The sequence below is a fragment of the Scleropages formosus genome, chromosome 6 (assembly GCF_900964775.1).
Source record: "Scleropages formosus chromosome 6, fSclFor1.1, whole genome shotgun sequence".
Classification (NCBI taxonomy): domain Eukaryota; kingdom Metazoa; phylum Chordata; class Actinopteri; order Osteoglossiformes; family Osteoglossidae; genus Scleropages; species Scleropages formosus.
In genome coordinates, this window is record NC_041811.1 from 19,293,827 (window position 1) to 19,303,068 (window position 9,242).

Genomic DNA, 9,242 nt, shown 5'->3' on the forward strand with positions numbered 1-9,242 from the left:
GTGTGACAAATAATCTAAATGAGAACTTAACTTATGCCTCATGCTATGAATTTTTGAAGATGCAAACACTTTGGAGTTTATTTTTAATTGCATTATCTTCTCAATTCTACTTTGTAAAACGTCTGTTGCATTGAAAATAGCCTGAGCTTCTGCTTTGTGCCATTAGATGGCAGCAAATCACATTTGGTGATTGGGGGTGGGGTGCAAGGACGGTGTTTTTTTTTCTTTTTTTTTTATTAGTGCCATACCTGAGACTTAACAGAAATTACCCAGCAAACAGAGGTACGTATCCATTATGCTGCTGTTCCAAAAACAGGAGGACCCTCTGTAACAAAGCAGTTTCTCTACACATTGGAATTGACATACGCTTAGGATAATGTACATAGTAATGGTGAAAATGTTGCTTATAGAAAGTGGTTGGTGTTGATGTACAGTAAAAACAAACCCCCACTTACTTAGAAGTAAAATGGCAGCACAACTAAGTAACCAAAAGGCAATCATGGGAACTTTAAATACTACCAGGAAGAATCCATCTTCAAAAGTGGGTGGGGGACCAAACTTTGCATGGTCATTTGAATTAAAAGGAAAAAAAGGAGTACTCTTGTAGGACATGAGTGTCATTAATTTCAACAGTCTTTTGCACTTTGTAATTTTGTCCTTGATTTTGTAAATGGAATGATTGAGGGCAGAGTCTTTTATGTAGAAGGATTTCAGCAGAGGAAAGGGAAAAGCACAGGACTGTTAAAATCAGTAACTAGTGAAGTGTTATTTGGTCTATGGATATATGGTGTGGGATTAGTCATGCTTGAAAATAACACTGGCAGCTTTTAAATACAGAATGAGCCCACATGCCTTTGCATCTTCACTTCTGATAATTTTGTCATGTCTTCACAGGACTTAAACTAGTAACCTTGATATTCTTAACTGCATCTCAACTGATCATGTGCTCCTTACTGCAGTTTCCCATGACTTGTGCACTCCTGTTTAACTAAAGCAAATGAATGCTGCCAACCTGTGCTTTAGCTGAGTTTCACCTGCTGTCTTTTTATGTTATGAAGAATATTTCAAACGAAATTGCCCCCAACCCTAAGTAGCAGATTTTATTGGGGAAAAACCCCAACTGTAATATTAATGCACACCTAGATGACTGAAATCCTCCACCTTGTAAAGACTACGTCACATGTATGTTCATGGAAAAACAAACTACAAGGGGTTTGAAACTTTTCATGTTAAGTGCTCATTCTTCACATTTTTGGGAAGTTCTGCTTTTCGGGAACAGCAATAAAAATGGCAAATCGGCAAAACACAACCGTACTTTCAATAATACTGAAGAAGTAAACAGCTTGCGCAAGGTGAACATGTAGCGTAAACATGTAACTGCATAAGTAAATGAAATTAACACTGATTCCCATTTTCTTACAAATATGCATTTTAAAGTAATGTGTAAGCGGAACAGCATGGTTACATTTATTCATTTAGCTGACGCTTTTCTCGAAAGCAACTTACAATGTTAAGCTACACACAATTATTGGCCCATAAGTACCTTGCTCAGGGGTATTACAACTTGAGGTTGTGTTCAAGTCTTTCGTTCCAAGGGCAGCAGCTCCAAGCACTACGGTACCAGCTGCCCCTACCAAGATACTGCATAACTATGCATTTCTTCTTAAATTTATATCGTTCAGGGCTCCATGTATCCTTGTCCATAAATGATACACAATGATTCGGTTCAAAAAAAGCCTTGACGACGGCATTTCGGGAAAATTGAGACGTCGGGGGGTTGTTGGCAGTAGCAACAGATACCCACTGGATGTCAGTAAAGTACAGTTTTCTATACCGTGACGAAAACGAGCAATTCATAGGTTATACACACGGTGGCAGTATTTCCCTTTTAAACAGCCACTCTTTCTTTTTTTTTTTTTAAAAAAGAAGTGTTTTTACGTGGCCACGCACTGTGAAAACCAGGGTGGTTTAGACAGGAAACACTTCATATTGATTAATTAGCAGCTCAGCCGCGGTCGAATTCCATCATTTGTCCAAAGGTGTACTTTCAGCGGTTCTTATTCAAAACAAACACTGAAACTGGCTTACGCACAAAATAGCTCGCGCGTTTCTCGTTTAAATTCGTCATCAAATTGTTAGTCATAATTCATTTTGTAAGACGCTCTTGTAGCCAGTTTTAATCTTTTCGTGTTGCTGTAAAGTGTAAGGTGAATTTCTGGAAATTTTAAGGCTTACGTAAAGCGCCCGTTTGTATTCCGTTCATAAGATGGCGAGTGGAGCAACTTAAAGTGAATTAGGGGGCAAGGAGGGGGCATTTTTCGCACGACGCACCTGCGAAGACCAAGACGAGCAGGCAGCCCGACACCATACATTTAGAGAGATTTCACAGTCATTACACACATGATTTTTCTTTTCAGCAGACGACAAGATTCCGACTCATCTTTTGAGCATCGTTTCCGAGGAGAGCGCTCCGTACCCGGACTTCAGATCCGCATTTTTCCCACCAAGTAAGGTACGCCGACCTATCTATTGCTATTCCAACATTTGTGAAATATCCGCTTTTTTTACGTTACATATTTGTTACAACAGTTTTCGTGAATTAAATTACGCGTATTAGAAGATATTTGTGCAATTAATTGTGTTTTTCGAATAAACGTAGTAAAACTAAACTACTAGTGGTTAATTTTAAAACATTACCGTTTTTTGTTCGTTCGAGGCGATAAATGAATCCCGTGTTTTGTTTTAACTTTGATTTTCCTCTTTATCTGCCGGTTGTTCACATTTCTTGGGACCCGTTACTTTGTCCTCCTGCTTCAGCACAAGTGCTTTTGTTTCATTCGGTCCGAAAATTGGACACCATCATGTGACCTCAATTACAGTTACAGCTCGGCGGGAAGTTTCTCTGCGCGCGGCCAACATAAAATGATGAAGATGAGCCGAAATGGTGGAACGAGTATCTTTCACAGATATTAATAAAACATTAGTGGTAAACACATGATGCATACATCGTCGATTTTTCATGCTGTTTGCTGCCAGTAAAATTTGCAAGAAGCGAGTCTGCGGTGGATATTATTAATTAATTTAAGTTTGAATTTGTTCAGCCTGCCGTACGGTACAGCACACAAGACAAGGTCACCACGAACTGGACCACACTTCACACTTGTGCCTTACGTAAAAACAAAAGAAAACAAACAAACGAAAAACGGATAGTGGCTTGAGACCGCGTTGCTGAAAAATGTAACGATTTCCGACGGGTTAAGTTAGTAAGGTCCGCGTAGCGCTCGCTGACAAACAAAGTAGAAAGAAGGAGCGAAGAGAAAACAACAATATCGCTGCTCTGTCAGTCAGTCAGTGTGACGGACGTGAGAGTTTATAGTGGTACGTACATAAAATCATCATGAACACGTTTAAAAGCTTTTTTTTTTTACATTTCTCGCTGTGAATAAAGGTCTGCAGTACATTTACATTTAGCAGACACTTTTTTGCCAAAGTGACTTCCAATGAATGAACTAGTCTGTCAGCCCACATTGATTCACCGTGGTGACTTACACTGTTAGATACACTACTTACACTGGGTCACTCGTCCATACATCAGTGGGACACACACTGACACTCTCCCTCACTCACACACACACTTAGAGACGACAGGAAAAGTGTGTGTTGGTGTGTAACGTTACGGTGTTGAACTGTAACACTCGCTTTGCTTCGGTGTCGCGACACGAACTGCATTCCCCCCCCCCCCCGTTTTCTTTTTATTGTCCACACAAGTTAAACCGTTGTGTTCGAATCGTTAAACCACGAGTTGCCGATCATGGGGTTGTTCTGAATACAAGTTATTACTGTATAAATAAAATATTAATTTGTAGTCGCTGGGGTTTTGCCTGAACAAGTTTTACTCAGATCTGTTTGTGTAAAAAAAAAAAAAAAAAAAAAAGTTACAATAAAATAGCAGCAACAACAATATGGCCAAAAATGACAGTGTGGAAAATTTCCCTTTATGAAATAGCTTCACTCATTTGGACATGGCAATTATTTATCATAATGTTTTTTGAAAAGCAGCTCATTAATGACCTAATTAGTGCCCCAGGCATTCACATCTGGGGGGGGGGGGGCAGGAATACACAACTGCAGCACAATTATTATCCAAATGTATTGTGTGTCTAGCAGACTTAAGTCAGTGAGTTAACTGTTATCCAGAAACATCAGTCCACTTTCAATACTGATATATCAATTAGACTGTTACAGAAAAAAAGAAATTAGGATCTTATTAATTATTGGATGGAACAGTATATTGTAGGTGGCATATTTATTAATAAAATTCGTTTTTATAGTTACCGAGTTTCTGCGTTCGCTTGTTTATAGATTGTGAACAGGTATGCTTGTTTTAAAGGCCAAAATATGCCACAATATTGTGTATTTAGTAATGCAATTACAGTGAGGTCTTTTTCAATTTCCTAAGGTAGCCACTGTGCATTTAGGATGACAAGTAGACTGCATACCACGCTCTGTTAAGCTTGAACATGACAAGTCTTTTGTTACATTCAAAACATTGGTCGTTTAATGGGTGACAATGGTGAACTGCACCCAGTGTGAATTAAACAGCAATGAAAGAATTTTATGGAATCGGACTGACGAGCATCAAGTCTTTTATCTAATGCTGGCGATACAATTTATATTAGTAATGGTGACCCGAGCAGGAGGAAGGATTATAACATGTAGATCATAATGTCATAAGGGAAAAATCTGCACAGATGCTGGAAGTAAACTGGAGGAAGAATTTATCTGACATCAGGAGGACAGTACAACCTTCTTTTATAGCAGAGGTTTATGCTTATTCTGGATCTCAACTATCAAATTATGTTAACAGAAAATCGAACAAGTAAACTGTTATATAGAATGCTAATTGTACTAAATGCAATAGCTGCTAATGTTGTAGTGTCCTTGTCTCCTGTTACTGATATCTAAAAAGCAAAAGATTAGTATTTTCCACTGTCTGTTATGGTTTTGTACATTATTTTGAAGTTAACAAAGAATATCTTAAAAGCAGGGTTTGATGAATTTGATATATTCTAATGAATAAGTACCTTTTTTTGAACAAGGCAATATAAAATCTAAGTTAAATATCATTTGCGTGATCAATAACGTTAAATTCTTACACTATAGACATTATTATTGGCTATATTTATGTTAATTAAAGGGGAGCACACTTAAATACAATGGCCTTTGAGCTATTTAATTTAAATGCAGTAAAGTTTTTATTAAAGCTCAGAATATTCAAATAAGACCATTTCACTAAGTGGTACACTAAGTGTCGGTATATTCTAATTCCACCATCCTACCCAAGGTTATCTTGTGAGCTACAGTAAGTCTATTAAGAAACTAAATTCTTAGATCTAGTAATTTCACTATTTTCAGCATGCAAGTCATGTCAACTGTAGATGAAAAGATGGAAAAACAAATGCAATAGAAATAGCACTGTAAATGCTATTTTTAAGCTGGTAGTTGATGCCACTGACTTCTTTGCAAAAAGTGCTGAATGTGTTTGTTTAGCCTAATTGTTTAATGTGCACACAGTGTAGTAGTAGCTTCATTACGGGCAGACACCATTAAAAAAAAAAAATCCACGGTTTGGTTTCATTCAAAATCATGAGCCTGGAAAGATCTTCTTTCAAATACTTTTTATGCAATTTGATATTTGTGTGTTTGTTGGTGTATGGGCAGCATACAGTAAGAGTAGAATAAAAGTTAGAGCTGGTGCCTTTTTACTTGAAGTACATGTGTGAGTCCTCTGAGTCCTGATGTTGTACAATAGAACAAGGCATTTTGTCTAAATTGCTCCAGTAAAAATGATTTGGGGTGACACTATTTCTTTTTAAACATACAGAAAAGCAGTGGACAAGTCAATTCTATTTGCAAGTAAATATATGTACTAATGGTCCCAATACGTATTAGCATATTTCAAGTTTAACATAAGAGAAAAAGTGGTCCTTCCAAAACCATTCCAAAGAATCTGATTAGTTTTAAGGAGCCAGTGGAGGTCATCCGCATTAGCCCATGTAAGAATTGGCTCCTGGACAGTATGTCTAAAAAGAATCCGATAGTATTGACTCCAGCAGTTATGGTAGGATCCCTTATGTTTTTGCCTATGCAATTATATAGTAGATTGAAATACCTCTATAGTTATTTACTCTATCCATGCTAAATATTCCATAAGTATAGCTAATCTGAAGTGACACAGGTGGAATACTCTCGTTCACTATCGATAACTCCTGGTCCTAGTGCACAGTTGCAGCACAGTTGTTAAATGGGGGGGGAATCGCAGCCTATTAGGCTTCATATTAAAATCTAATGCTGTTTTGGCTCAGAAGGACTTTATTTTGCTGAATTTAACAAAAAGCTTTTGGTGATGCATTTGTTAAAAATACAGTATAGCAAAACTGTATGTGGAGGGGTGAAAAAACAATGTAGCAAGGTAAAGATACTTTATGGTACTGTGTATCAAAAAGGTAACCAGGTCTGTGTACTTCATCGCGGCAAAGATATTACTTCTTGTCTGTTGTATATTACAAAATAAACCAAACTAAAATTTTAATTTCAAATTTTAAGGATTCGGAGTATAATTGAAAATTTACAATGTAATGTTCCAACTTTGAAATGTACAAAGTCGTTGACTTCTTACAATGAATGCCTTCACCTCTGTGACTCGATTAAAATAAAAAAAAAAAAAAAAGCAGGAATGCCTCATTCATCCTCTAGGGCTAATGGGGAACCATTTCTCCCCTCGACATCCATTCAAGGAAAACTTGAAGCCAGCAGTTTAAGGTGACAAAATGGTATCTTGACAAATGCTGAGTTCAGATTAACAGTGGAAAAAATCTAAAAGAAGTTTGTAGGAAGACATAAATGTGCATTATTTCTAGGAGACAGAGCCCTTAAGTAATAAACAAAGCACTCAGTGCTGACAGCTTTTTGGTGCAGATGCAAGAATGAGACAGATAATTACCATGGAAACCACCGGTTCTGTACTCAAAACCAAAACAGCACCTCTGCTTTCATCGCTTACTTCTCTTGAGGAGATAGGAAGATGAGTGATGATCCAGGCAATACCCCTCAACATATTTCTGAAAAATTTGGGAAGGTCTTTGTTGTTACATTGAGAAGCAATTTTATAGAGAGGTTAACTGATGGCAAGGTTTTTTCTTTTTTTTTTTTTTTTTTTTTTTTTTAGGTCTATGCTTTAATTAAATTTCCTGAAATCGCAAATGTTTTTGATACCCAATTGCCTGCACGTACAAATGCTTTTCATGTAAACTTGTAGACGGTTCAAAAATGTTTTTCTCTTTTCAAGGTGTCCATAGATGTGCTTATCTTTCCTTGTGTTATTGTGCATATGTATTGATGGCACATTGACATGTAACAAAATTGCTTTATTGGCACCCCACTACTGTAGTTACGTATTGCAATTTCATATTTATATTTGATTTTCATGAAAAACAATTCGGCAATAGCTGTCATCAGAGTAATTGATCTTCAGTATATTTAACTCAAATCCAAGTTTTTATAGTGTTTACTTTTAAAGATTTGGTAGTGTTCAAGAAACACTGAATCAATGGCCCTCTGCTTACCTGGACAGCTCAGGTAACCAAAAAAACTTCAGAATAAAAGTTATTTGGTTTCTCTGCTTGGTGCTACTGAGGACATTATGTGGCCTTAAAAACTAAAACACCTACAGAATGTCATATGCTAGGCCGTTGGGCCACTGTGCTCAGCCAGGACAGTATGATGCTAAGATTGCAGGTGGCAGGCAGTCAGCAACAGGACAAAACTCTCCTAAAACAATATAGAAACCAGTTTTTCACAAGATGTTCCTCCAGTTTACAGTGGGTTGATGAAGGTGGATACTGCCATTGCAGGACCTGCTCCAGACATTTCCCCCGAATGATCTATGGACTGAACATCTGGAGACTTGGAGGGCAGTTGAAGATGGATGATGTCATTGTCATTCTTGTTAAGGCCACCAATGAACACATGTGGAGTGGTCCATGGGAAGATGGGAAGAAGCAAAGTCTCATGGAAGAGGGTTGTCACTTAACACAGATGTTAAGTATATAAATATATACAGAATAAATGTGTTTTTTTTTTTTCCTGTTCCCACCAGATGTCATTAAGACACATATTAATACTGGAGCACTATTTCATAAAATATGGCATATATTTTATTCTTTCAGTATACATTTCAGTATAAAGTTTTCATTTAGTCCACTGCAAATGATAATATAGCCATTTCACACTTTTGTCTGTGAAGTCTGACTAATTGGGGAGATTATGGGTTATGGTTAAGATGCTGTAAAAAAATTACCAAACATGCCAAGAACAATACACTAGTCACCATACAGGAAAAATGACAGGTTGCAATAAATCCTGTAAAGCAGAGTGCTCAATAGAAATATCAGGAAAAAAGAAAGCAGCAAGCAGGGGCAGCTGATAGTGTAGTGGTTAGAGCTGCTGCCTTTGGATGTGGAGGTTGCTAGTTCAAATTTTCCCTACTGTTGTGGCACTCTTCATCTAGGTACTCACCCTTAAATGCTCCAGTAAGTTTACCCACCTATATAAATGGGTAAGTAACTCTAAGTTGCGTTGGAGAAAAGCATCAGATAAGTATAAAATCTAGAGTTTAAACAGGAGTTTATTGTATCTGTGTGTATATATGATTGACCATCATAATGGAAAATGTATCTGTAGAAATGAACCTCAGTTAAGTATTTTATATTGGCCCGACGCACTCCCCTAGAGTATAGAAGACGGAAGAAAAGAACTGGAATAAAGTTGTTAGCCACAATAACTCCTTTTTTATAAAAGCATTCAATCCATGACCAGACATTTTTCCAGACATGACCATGTTCACTTTGAAAGAAGTATTAAGTTCACAATTATTTTCTTCAAATGACTGCTCTGTTTCTGTGTGCATACTTTCAGTGTTGAACCTGTAAAAATGTAAGTGCACAATAAATCTATATAACAGGAATAATAAAATGTTGTCTTTTTTACTCTAAATCACAGTTGAATTAAATAATGAAATGTTTATTTTTTTGTCTTTCTGATGTAAATTGCTGTATATGACTGCATTTTAAAATATAGTACAATCATATTCAGAATATATAACAATCTATTAAATGAAATAATAGTGAAATTTTGTTAATCTTTCAGGAATTTTTGTGGTAAGAAAAGATACTACACTAAAC

General features: G+C 36.8%; 1 long non-coding RNA gene across 1 annotated transcript; it reads left to right on the top strand.

The window, feature by feature from the left end:
- Positions 1–1,951: 1,951 nt before the first annotated feature.
- On the top strand, positions 1,952–8,897 carry LOC108925046 (uncharacterized). Its single transcript, XR_001965372.2, has 3 exons — positions 1,952–2,039; positions 2,418–2,512; positions 7,914–8,897. It is a non-coding gene; the product is annotated as an uncharacterized LOC108925046 (long non-coding RNA).
- Positions 8,898–9,242: the final 345 nt, after the last annotated feature.